Raw genomic sequence first — 12,775 nt, 5'->3', positions numbered from 1 at the left:
GTGAACCAAGAGAAACAGAAAGTGGCTCAGTAAACAATGACAAGTAATAAACTGCCACAAAAGAAATTGTTAGTACAAGCACTCCAGACTATATTTTTCCACACTTGTTCGAATTATAGAGTCAATAATTCTCGACTGAAAATTCAGTCCCGAAACTAATTGAGCCGACTGTGTATGTGTTTTCGTTGATATTAGAGACATATGAATATCATTAAATGACGAATCGGCGTAAGACAGTATGTCTGCGTACTCGTGTAGTCTTGTACGCTGACAATTCGTCTTTGGTAAATACGTAGTTCGGAACTATAGGCAAAATGAAACTGCCTACGATGTTCATTTGCCGCCCATGCAATTATTGTTTGCTGGAGGGGTGTGTAACATCTATGGCTGATTCAGGGTCTTGTGGCGACAACACAATGCCCCATAGGATACACATCAGATATGCGGTTTGAATTGAAAGGGCGACAGTAGTTTATTAACAGATAGTTAGATACCACTGTAGGCGTGTGATATCAGATTTACGACAGTGGTTCACACTTCGCGTTAGAATCTGTGGTATTAAAACTTCCAGCTCTATACGTGGAGGCTTAACTAATTAGTTCCAACATCCTGAAAAACAGCCAATTTTTCGTGTTGTTCTCACTACCGATTAGAATGAGGCTGTCTTTCTCACCTAGTAATATAACATCTCTGTGCTTCATCGAAGGCTCACGAACGTCTCTCTTTGTCATGGTTTCGTATTAGTAACGTTAGGCAGATTACGAAGACATTCACTTTTAGCAAACTGTCCATGCCCGTATGGTTACCACATATATGGCCACAGTGACATGTTCATCACGTTTACCGTGTGTCTACTGGCATTGCAACCCACCGATTACATTTAAAATCCTTGATTGCTAACCAGAATAGCAGTGAACACCTGGTCTCACCACAAGAGAAGCTTAGGCACGAAAGAGCATTTTTATATACAGCAAATATATCATGGACGCCAAAGCTATTATTCGGTCCCTTAAGTTTCAGGAAACTATAGTTTTAACTCATAAAGTGCTCCTAAATTTGCTTCAGCAAACATTCATCGCGAATCTAGTCAGATGTATGTCAAGTCTGGCGAATCCACTCGGCACTGAAAATAACACATATCATTTAATGTCTCCATATATTTTCACCCACTATTGCACAAATACGATGGCTGTACTCCTCTTCTTGATTAGAAAGTGGTCGTGAATCGACAACGCTAGAGTTATTATAAATCTATATTGTCTCCTCCCAGTTGCGAAAATTGATGAAAGTTCTTCAATGGATTATGCTATAAAGGTTTTCAGTACTTACTGTGTCTACACTGAAAGGAACGGTAACTAATAAGTACAGTGGAACCACAGAGTACGCTACTACCTGGCGTCGCAATTTTTCACAGCAACGATTTTATTTTGACATTCAGTATTTCCATTTTTCTATTCCGTTCATTAAAAACGTGAAGTATTTGTTAAAATGTACTATACGACTTTCATTTGTAACAATCACACACAGGACACTAACAATGAAATAAGAAATAAAAAAGGACTACTCCACTGGCGCACAAGAGAAGCCTTAGCTACCACTGAACCGAGCTTCTGTTCTTTGGGGCCACCAGTCATCCAGCACTGCCTAGACTGTAGCCCTTGGCCACCTCTGTGACCTTTCTGCGAGGCTAATACACAGTCATAGACGTGTCCCACGGCCTACGAGCAGTATGACAGCCAACTTTCAATTACTCTACGGTACCTCGCTTCTCTCTTTGAACGTTCACAGACGTATTAACGTCCCTTCCTTTGCTGTCTGCTAAATAATGCCCAGGTGCCAGTCCTATATGACAGCTACAGTTCTCACAGTATCTGCTCGTGTCGCTATCTCAAATTTTAAGGTAGAAGAGCATAATGGAGTTAGTTCGTTTGTGGCTCTATTGTACGGAATTTTCGGTTTAATAGTACGCTTAAATTTCGTCTGAATATCTTCATATTTTACCAGGCCAATGCTGTTTTACTAAGTTTCGATATTAATTTGAGGGGGAAGAACTGTATAAAGGCATAATATTCCTGTACTTCATTGCAAATTAGTACTAGGTAAGAGTTTACACTCCATTCTGCAGTATCACATTTTGCTGCAATCCAAATTTGGAAAAATTTAATGACTAATAAAAATTATGAAAATATTGCATCGTACACTAATGACGAATTGGAATGTTACATTTATACGAATTTTCTTATGATGAGAGTATTGAAGTGTGATTCGAAATATGTTTTACTCAAAATGTGTGCGTGTCTACCATATGTAAACAGAAGGGTTATTGTATACCGTAACTGTATCATGTAACAAGCGTCTATGAGCACTATGTATATGGAAATGGTCTTCTGGACAACATGGCTTGTGTTTTTGAAAATTTTTACGATCACTAACACTTTGAATGTGATGTGTTTTATCCACCTCATATCTTGCGCATGAGGTCAACGTAAAAAGATCATGTTTGACTACAAAAAATGTTTAAAACCTAAAGATGACAGCTATGACAGTTGACGCCGGTTGCCTTGAATAAAAGAATATTGTGTGCTATGCGGTTCTAAATGGTAGGTAGTTTCTTATTGGACGTTCTTGACATACCTTACTTATTTTTGTTATGGGAGGAGTCATAACGCTCACATTTCATAGCACTCTGCATGGTTGTCGAGTACACAAAAGAAACCATGTTTATAGACATCCGTCCAAACCAGTAGTGTAGTCACAGAAAATGTTAGTACTGGAGAGAGAGGTGTCGACAGCTGTATTACCAATCGATTAGTTTAATAAGTTGTAGTGGCAAATCCTAACTCATATTAACTACTTTCTAATGGAACGAATGGTAGAAGCTGACCCTAGGGAAGATTAATTTTGGCTTTCATATAAATTTAGGGAATCGAGAAACAAATCCAGCTGTGCAACTTTTTGATGACGGCAGACATGAATTTCTAGGATTTCTGAACTTAAATCTATACCCAAATTTATGTGCGCAGCAGAGGGGTCTACAAATCACCTACGGATTATCGTTCCATTCTCTAACAGGGCGTGGGAGAAATGAACACTTAAATCTCTCTGTACGGGCACATATTTCTTTAATTTTATTACAATGACACTTTCTCCCTATGTGGGTTAGCAACAACAAAATAGTTTCGCATTCAAAGGAGAAAGTTGGTGGCTGAAATTTCGTGAAAAGGTTTCGCCGCAAAGATAAGTATCTTTGTTTTAATGACTGTCTCCGCGACTTGCTTATGGTATCCATGATAATTTCTGCCCTATTTCGCGATAAAACAAAAGAAGCAGCCCTTCTTCGGACTTTCTCGGTGGACACCGTCATTCCTATCTGGCACGGATTTCGTACCGCACAGCAATACTCGAGCCGAGGACGAATAAGCATAGCGTAACCAGTCTCTTTGGTACTTCTGTTGCATCTTATAACGTACCCCTTATTTTCAGATTATGTTTTACTTCCTTATTTTCCAGATTTGCATTTTACATTGCGTCTGCAGATATCACTACCATACAGCAGGAGCTGCCGGCACTGTAGAACACATAACCGTTCCTACGCTGGTTGATGCAACTGCTGGACCAAGTGGCGTTGCCAGTGGAATGTGGAGTGAGACGCTGTGGCTAGCTGTGGGAAAGACAGTGAGGCAAGAAATTTTGTTCTTAAGTATTTACTAATAAAAGCCACATTTCCACTAGCAATATTAGGAGTAACCTATTGCTCAAAAATGGCTCAAATGGCTCTGAGCGCTGTGGGACTTAGCATCTATGGTCATCAGTCCCGTAGAATTTAGAACTACTTAAACCTAACTAACCTAACGACAACACACAACACCCAGCCATCACGAGGCAGAGAAAATCCTTGACCCCGGCGGGAATCGGAAACCCTGGCGTGAGGAGCGAGAACGCTACCACACGACCACGAGATGCGGTCTAACCTATTGTTGTTAAGCATTTCCTCACAACAATTTTACGACGCAAGAAAGTAGTCGTTTCAGTACACAAATGAACAATGGTTAAGATAACGAAGTTGTACGAAAGCTACGATGTAGCACGATTGTAAGTACGAGACCTAGACAATACGCTATATTCAGTAGTCGCCGGTAGGATGCATTTCGAGCTAGTTCCGTCATAAGTTCATGCTTTCCGAAATAGCCAGTTTTGAATCAAAGGTGATGAATTCGTTCATTATTGTTGGATAATAGTAAATATTCACATTACAAGGGAATCCGAGAACGTTATTTATATTACTATAGCCTCCCGCTTCATCACATACAAATTACCGGATATAGAACTGCCCTTTCCAGAGAATCCGATGGCGCGATGCTGATTCTGGGAGGGACATCAACTACAAGAGCTTTGCGGCAAAACAGATAGCAAGAAATCCTCTATAAGTCTAGGATGGAAAAATACCGCCAGTCACACTATATGTCTCTTGTTCTATCTTCTACAGAATCCCTAATCAAACTGTGATACTTCTCGCGGTTTTGTAAAAAGGGGTGGGAGTGCATTTTACAATCTTCCAGTAAAATGCAGTGTGCGCTTTGCCATCCCACCATCGTTGTTTATTCACTGTTCCATTTTACGTTTTTCGCAGTTATTGTGATTCCTATGTATTTAGTTGAATTGACAGCCATTAGATTTGTGTCATTTATCGAGTAAGCAAAATTTTAAGGATATTTTCTTTAGTTCTCATGAGGATGACCACACACGTTTCCTCATTCAGAGTCAATTCCCACTTTTCACACCGTACGCATATTGTATCTAAGTAATTTTGCAATTTATTCTGATATTTTCATGATTTAACTGATAGCATCATATGCAAATTATAGGACAGTGCTGCTCAGAATGTCTCCTAAATCGTTTATGTAGATTACAAACAGCACAGCGCCTGTTACAGTTCCTTGGGGAACGCCATATATCGCGTCTGTTTTAATGAATAATCTTCCGTCAGTTGGTACGTATACGGACATTTCTGACAGGAAATCACGAATCCAGCCCCCAACCGTACCGAGACTTCGTAGGAATGTAATTTGATTAGAAGTCTCTTATGAGACACGACGTCAAAAGCCTTCTGGAAATATGGAATCGTTCTGAGAACCGCTGTCGCTAACAATCATTACTGCATAGAAATAGAGAGCTAGCTCTGTTTCACAACAATGACACTTTCCGAATCCGTGCTATGTGTCAATAGAGAGTTTCCTTCGAGATAAATTGTAATTTTCTAGAGCAATATTTGTTGCAAAATCCAGCTGCAATTCCATGACATGGGTCTGTAATTCATTGTACAATTCCAATTTCTTATCTTGTCCATTGGTGTAGAGCTGTGCAACTTTTCACTCATACGTATGGATCTTTCGTCGAGCGAGCGGTTTTACATAAATGCTAAGTATGGGGTTATTCTATCGGCATACTCTGTAGGGAACATGATCGGTATACTATCTGGAGTGGATGTAGAAACGTGTGTAACACCATCAGCTCAAATACACCAGTTAGAAAGACGGCGTTATCACAGTTAAAGCGGGTGAAGCGAAACGATACGTTGACTTATACTACAGTTACAAGGGTTGTAGGAAATAAAAATGAAGGCAGTAGCAAGGAAGGAAATGGAACAAAGCTTCAGCCAGTAGGCCCTGTTAGGAAACAGAGAAGAAGGTGGGAAAATATAACTGAATGACACGGTGAGGAATTATTGAGATTTTCCAACAATTCAAGCAAATCATATTAAAGAGTTTTATTACGAAATGAATCAATGACAGCACTTAACTTTGAGAAATAGATGCGTCGCAAGCAGAGGGCGACATGCAATACTACTATATTCAGTATAACGATTCCAATATGAGTGAAGGAATACAGTGAATGCTTCTATCCAGTGCACTGGTCTTGAAACTTCTGTAGAACTGGGCCGCGACAAGGAGGTGCTGCGCATAAGTCCTCTTCACCTAGAGAGTGCTGCCATCATGCTGTCGTCCTGCAGATAGGTCTGTCAGTCAGCATGCAATTGCCTGACGCCTTCTTCACACGCCCCCCTTGTCTACCGTTTCGGACCGGCGTGCTGGCACTTCGCTTTACACCGTAATACACATAGGATTCACACACGCGCCCACACATACACAAGTAAACACACCTCACGCACACACGACCACCAACTCCAGCATCTCTGGCCGGAATGCAGTCTTGCAAAGGAGTTCCGGCCAGAGATGCTGGAGCTGGCGATCGTGAGTGCGTGACGTGTGTTTGCTTGTGTATGTGTGGGTGCGTCTGTGTGTGTGTGTGTGTGTGTGTGTGTGTGTGTGTGTGTGTGTGTGCATGTGTGTTTGTGTGTGTGTATCTGTATGTGTCTTTTACTGAGGAGCACTGTAGCCGGAAGCCATATATGTGTGTCTTTTAATTGTGCGTCTACAACTTGACGTGACTTCTTTACGATAAAGTAGCAATCTGTCTTATACTACATTGTGTACATCCCTACCTGGAGTTTCCTGTGTCTGAAATATTACTGATAAAATCTGCTTATTTTTCATGAAGCAGAGTGTATTAGTGCACTCAAAGTACGCTGACAATATTCATCCAGTATTCGAGGAGGGGAGCAGTTGGCAACTTCCAATAGACTGTACACAGCATGTTAAACCTTTTATGAACTTTCCGCCTCTCTCCGATCCTCCCCACAAAGTACGCGAAGGAACTTGCCCCCTTTCTTGCAACGGAGTACCGTAGGGCTCTAGAAGAGCGTAGCGTTCCAAAAGATTGGAAAAGGGCACTGGTCATCGCCGTTTCCAAGAAGGGACATCGAACAGATATGCAGAACTATAGACCTATCTCCCTAACGTCGATCACTTGTAGAATTTTGCAACACGTATTATGTTCTGTAGGAATCAGCATAGGTTTCGAAAACGACGATCATGTGAAACCCAGCTCCCGCTATTCGTCCACGAGACTCAGAGGGCCATAGACACGGGTTCCCAAGTCGATGCCATGTTTCTTGACTTTCGCAAGGCGTTTGATCCAGTTCGCCCTCAGTCGTTTAATGAACAAAGTAAGAGCATCTGGACTATCCGACCAATTGTGCAATTTAATTGAAGAGTTCCTAGATAACAGAACGCAGCATGTCACTCTCAATCGAGAGAAGTGTCCCACAGTAAGAGTGATGTGCCATAAGTATATGTTTCTACATGTTTATGAAGTTCAGTTTGAGTAGTTAGTTCAAAAATTTTTCAAATGGCTCTGAGCACTATGGGACTCAGCTGCTGAGGTCATCAATCCCCAGGAACATAGAACTACTTAAACCTAACTAACCTAAGGACACCACACACATCCGTGCCCGAGGAAGGATTCGAACCTGCGAACGTAGCTATCGCGTGGCTCCAGACTGTAGCGCATAGAACCGCTTGGCCACTCCGGCCGGCTGAATTGTTAGTGTATTAACATGACTGATGTAGTCTCCTCTGCTTTCACCATGTGCAGTGTCCCGAGAAACACAGTAAGTTGCCGAGTAAAAGAAAGGTGGATAGTGACACATTAATAGAAAGGATCTTAAAGGACGCGTGGAATAAAAGGATCACAGCTCTTCAGGCTCATAAAGATGTGGAGTACACTGAGATGTGATTTACAAAAGGAAGAAAACGTAAACGCAAAATGGATCTTGGGCCCTTAGAAACTATGGAAGGCAATACGTATCAGAGCCACAAGAGAATGTAACTTGTGCCCTTGTAATTGCTCTTTTACCTATCGTGTTCCAGATAATCACCCTATTGTGCAGAATTAGTTGGCAGGAGTCAGTCACACTGTTCCCGAGTTCAAGGATAATCGGCTCGGAAAAAAGTGGATTGCCATGTTTTTGAGAAGACATAGAATGTTGTGAGAGTTTATGTCTTGATGCGTTGTGCGTTAAAATTGATAGTAGCAAGTAGAATTTGTACATTAGAACAGAGGAATTAAAACAATGTGACACATCCATTATGGATGAGTATTCTATGTACAATGACGTGTGTCACATAGCTGGGCAACCTGCGCTCCCAGCAATGTCACATACAAAAGAAAATCACCATCCCCTCCTTCAAGTGACAGATTTCTTTAGGATGCTGAATTTGAAAGAAGAGAAGTGTAACTATGTTGTGTAAAATATCCAGCTTTTAACTTTAAGAGGGATTTGTGTCGAAAAAATCCGCAGTCACAAATTTGGGACTGAAAATTAAATTTTAGTTGCTACATTAAGCCATTAGACAGGCAACGCGAAACTGCGACCGAGCGACCATGTGACCTTTTCACCTGTGTAGTGATATACACAGGTGTTCCAAATTAAAGCAACAAATGCCTGCGTTCATTTTGCGACAAAACAGTATAAACAGGTGACGTACAAAGAATGTAAAGAACACAGAAAGTAATCAGCTGCAACATGCATAACGGTAAACAAAAATGTTCTTCGTTTTCTTTCCAATTTACGGATTTACGCCCACATTCTGATAACTGGCGTGATCACCTCTGGCACCATTACAGGTCTGACAACGATGGGACATACTGTCAATAATGTCATTAATCTCATGTTGAGACAAAAACGCCTATTCTTCCTGTAGAGCTGCTCAAACGTCGTCGAGAGTGGATGGTGTATGATGGTGTGATGTTACCCTTCTCCCTACAACATTCCAATCGTACTCTATGGGATTCAAATAGGGAGAACGAGCAAGGCACGTCATGCGTGCTGTATCTCCCGTTTCCTAAAAATCAACGTGTATCCATGTCCTATGAGGTCGAGGCTTATCGTCCATCAGTACGTTGTCTGATCTCATAGTACCTCGCAACGACCTAATAGCAGTTATATCTTGCTGGTTCACCCGTACAATTTCGTGTAAAGGTGTTAGAGTGGTCCACATAGTGCCTGCGCATGCCTTTGGGGACCCTCCTCGATATCGGTCTCTTTCCACCATATTTGCGTCCCTAAATCGTGTTCCACGGTCCCTACAGATACCAATAGGTCGAGAATAACTCTCCAGACCGAATCAAGATTCATTTGTGGAAAGAATATTGACCCACCGTTCGACCATCCAAGTGGCATGTTGACAGCTCCATTCGAGGTGTTCCCTTCTGTGATGACACGCCTGAGGTAAACAGCAGGTCTCGAAGAATAAAGGCCAGTCTCCTGCAGCCTTCTACATACCGGAGAGTATTAAGGCGGTACCGTCATGTACTTATAGCCAAATAATGGTGCCCCGTTTCTGATGTCACACGTGGTCGGCCCTGTCCTGGTCTACAGGACACAGTTTCGGTTTATACAAACTGTAACCTTATCCGAGACACAACAGAACGCTTCACATTAAGCCATCGGGCCACATCAATCTGCGACTCTACTGCTTCCAGTCTTCCTACCGCCCTCCAGAGCAGAGAGTCCATAGGTGTCATATTTGTACCATACAGCACCGTCTGTGAGTGTATACACAGCGACAGTGGATGTGCGACTGCCATGCAAACACTACCCCGCTTGATAGGTGCCCTGACGTCATTGCTGGCGTGGTTGTCCGTTGATCGGAACGCCATCTTCGCTGCAGAACACGATCGTAAAAACACGTGTTGACCGTTTGAATGATTATATCGTGTACAGGACGAGGAAATAGCAGTTTGTTGCTTTAATTTTGGACAGCGGTGTACACGTTTCCGTTTCTTTCCATGAAGGTACCAATTTAGTGGGTTTTGTTGTTAGACGTTGTGGGAAATAGTGATCGCGATGGACAGCACAGCCTACCTCATAAGACACTGTAACGAGGGAAGCGACTCCGGCATCCGGGCTGAGGAGACACACACACACACACACACACACACACACACACACACACACACACACACAGTCCAGAGGAGACATTGGACACAGGCGGCATGCCTGAGGCATTGCCGGAGCGCCGGGTTGCCGAGTTCTGTCGCAAGTGGTGGCGGCGCGGGAGCGCTGGAGCCTAGTTGGCCGGCTGCCCGGAGGCTCCGATCTCATCAGGCGCCGGCCGCTAGCCGGCCTGGCTGCCTCGTTACGTAGCGGCGACCTCAAGACGGGCCACTGCGTGGGTGGTCGTCCGGTCCAGGCAACGGGCGTCGCCGCGGGTGCCATCCCGTCCAGCTAGCGGCCTCACGCTCTCTGCCTTAAGGTCGTGCATAAAATGGACGTCACTGCTGGGCCAACTATTATTCCACTTTTCATGAAGGTTCGTCGAACTGACGACCAAAACTACAGGCTTAGGCTGCGGTCACAGTGGCACCGATATCGGAGGATTCCGCTGATGACCGACATCGTCCGAAAACGGCCGATGTTTCTAGATCAGTACGTCACTACGTGCCCTGTCACAATGCAGCCGATCTCATTGCCCAAACGTACAGATTTTGGACGACAATCCGTGAAGTTCAAATCAGTTTACACTACTGGCCATTAAAATTGCTACACCAAGATGAAATGCAGTTGATAAACGGGTATTCCCTGAACAAATGTATTACACTAGAACTCACATGTGATTACATTTTCTAGCAATTTTGGTGCATAGATCCTGAGAAGTCCGTATCTTGAACAAACACCTCTCGCCTTGATACGCATGGACATTGAGCTAAATACAGCTTGGATGGCGTGTACAGGTAGCTTCAACACGATACCATAGTTCATCACGAGTAGTGACTGGCGTATTGTGACGAGCCAGATGCTCGGCCACCATCCACCAGACGTTATCAGTTGGTTAGAGATCTGGAGAATGTGCTGGCCACGACAGCAGTCTAACATTTTCTGTATCAAGAAAGACCCGTACGGGAACTGCAACATGCGGTCGTGCATTATCCTGCCGAAATGTACGGTTTCGTAGGAATCGAATGAAGGGTAAAGCCACGGGACGTAACACATCTGAAATGTAACGTCCACTGTTCAAAGTGCCGTCAATGCTAACAAGAGGTAACCGACACATGTATCCAATGGAACCCCGTACCATGACGCCGAATAAACGCTTCCCATGTGCGTTCACCGCGAAGTGGCCAAACACTGATGCAACCATCATGATGCTATAAACAGAACCTGAATTCAACCGAAAAAATGACGTTTTGCCAATCGTGTGCCCAGGTTTGTCGTTGAGTACACCGTCGCAGGCACTCCTGTCTGTGATGCAGCGTCAAGGGTAACCGCAGCCATGGTCTCCGAGCTGATAGTCCTTGCTGCTGCACACGTCGTCGAACCGTTTGTACAGATGGTTGTTGCCTTGCAAACGTCCCCATCTGTTGACTGAGACGTCGAGACATGGCTGCACGATCCGTTACAGCCAAGCGGATAAGATACCTGTCATCTCGACTGCTAGTGATACGAGGCCGTTGGGATCCAGCACGGTGTTCCGTATTCCTCTCCTGAACCCACCGATTCCATATTCTGCTAACAGTCATTGGATCTCGACCAACGCGGGCAGCAATGTCGCGATACGATAAACCGCAATCGCAATAAGCTACAAGCCGACCTTTATCAAAGTCGAAATCCTGATAGTATGCATTTCTGCTCCTTACACGAGGCATCACAAGAACGTTTCACCAGGCAACGCCGGTCAACTGCCGTTTCTGTATGAAAAATCGGTTGGAAACTTTCCTCATGTGAGCACGTTGTAGGTGTCGCCACCGGCGCCAACATTGTGTGGATGTTCTGAAAATTTAATCATTTGCATATCACAGCATCTTCTTCCTGTCGGTTACACCGTCGTGGTGTAGCAATTATAATGGCCAGTAGTGTACGTTTTTTCGGTCATAATGGCTGAGACGGCAAGAGACATAGACTGTGAGACACTGATAAATTTAGTCAGAGGAGTGGCTTGTGTTGCAAGTAGTTTGTTTAGGTTTTTATGTTGGTAACGCCAACGCTGTGTATGAATATCACTGACTGCGCTGTGTGCAGTCTGTGGCTGGTAGGATTCATTGTTGGAATACTCGCTTGTGTAGTTTTGGGCAGTTGGATATGAACAGCCCGTAGCATTTGGCAGTTGGAGGTGAGCCGCCAGCAGCGGTGGATGTGGAGAGAGATACCACAGTTTTAAGAGGTTACTATAAGCGGACGATGTGGACGTGTGCCCGCCAAAGAAAGGAAATTTCTAAAGATGGTTGTCATGAATTGATAGATATATATCATGACTTTTGAACATTTTAAAGGTAAATACATTGTTAGTCCTCTATCATAATCTTTAATTTGCTAACTAGGCCTATCAGTAGGTAGTGCCTTCAGTAGTTAGAATCTTTTAATTAGCTGGCAGTATTGGCGCTCGTTGTATTGCACTAGTTCGAGTAACGAAGATTTTTGTGAGGTAAGTGATTCATGAAAGGTATATGTTATTTTTATTCAGGGCCATTCTTTTGTAGGGCCTATTGAAAGTCAGACTGCGTTACGCTCAAAATATTGTGTGTGAGATTAGTGATGATCAGAATAAGTAAAGAGAAAACTATTTGAGTACGTTGAGTTTTGCTCAGCTGTTTGAAAATCAAATAACGTAAAAGTTTACCAGCACAGTCTTTAATAATTTTTTCTAAGTGGACGATCGCAGCTCGTCGTCTAGTGGCTATCGTTGCTGCCTCTGGATCACGCGGTCTCGGGCTCCGGCCGGGTAGAGGATTTACTCCTTCCATGTATTGGGTGTTTGTGTACCCTCATGACTTCACCACCGTTCGGGAATGTGGCGACACTGGACAGTGAAAACATTTGGAATTTGTACGCGCGCTTATAACTACGTAGTTGAGCGTCCCACAATTCAAATATCCT

Source organism: Schistocerca gregaria, chromosome 1 (assembly GCF_023897955.1).
Source record: "Schistocerca gregaria isolate iqSchGreg1 chromosome 1, iqSchGreg1.2, whole genome shotgun sequence".
NCBI lineage: Eukaryota > Metazoa > Arthropoda > Insecta > Orthoptera > Acrididae > Schistocerca > Schistocerca gregaria.
This window is presented reverse-complemented; position numbering follows the sequence as displayed.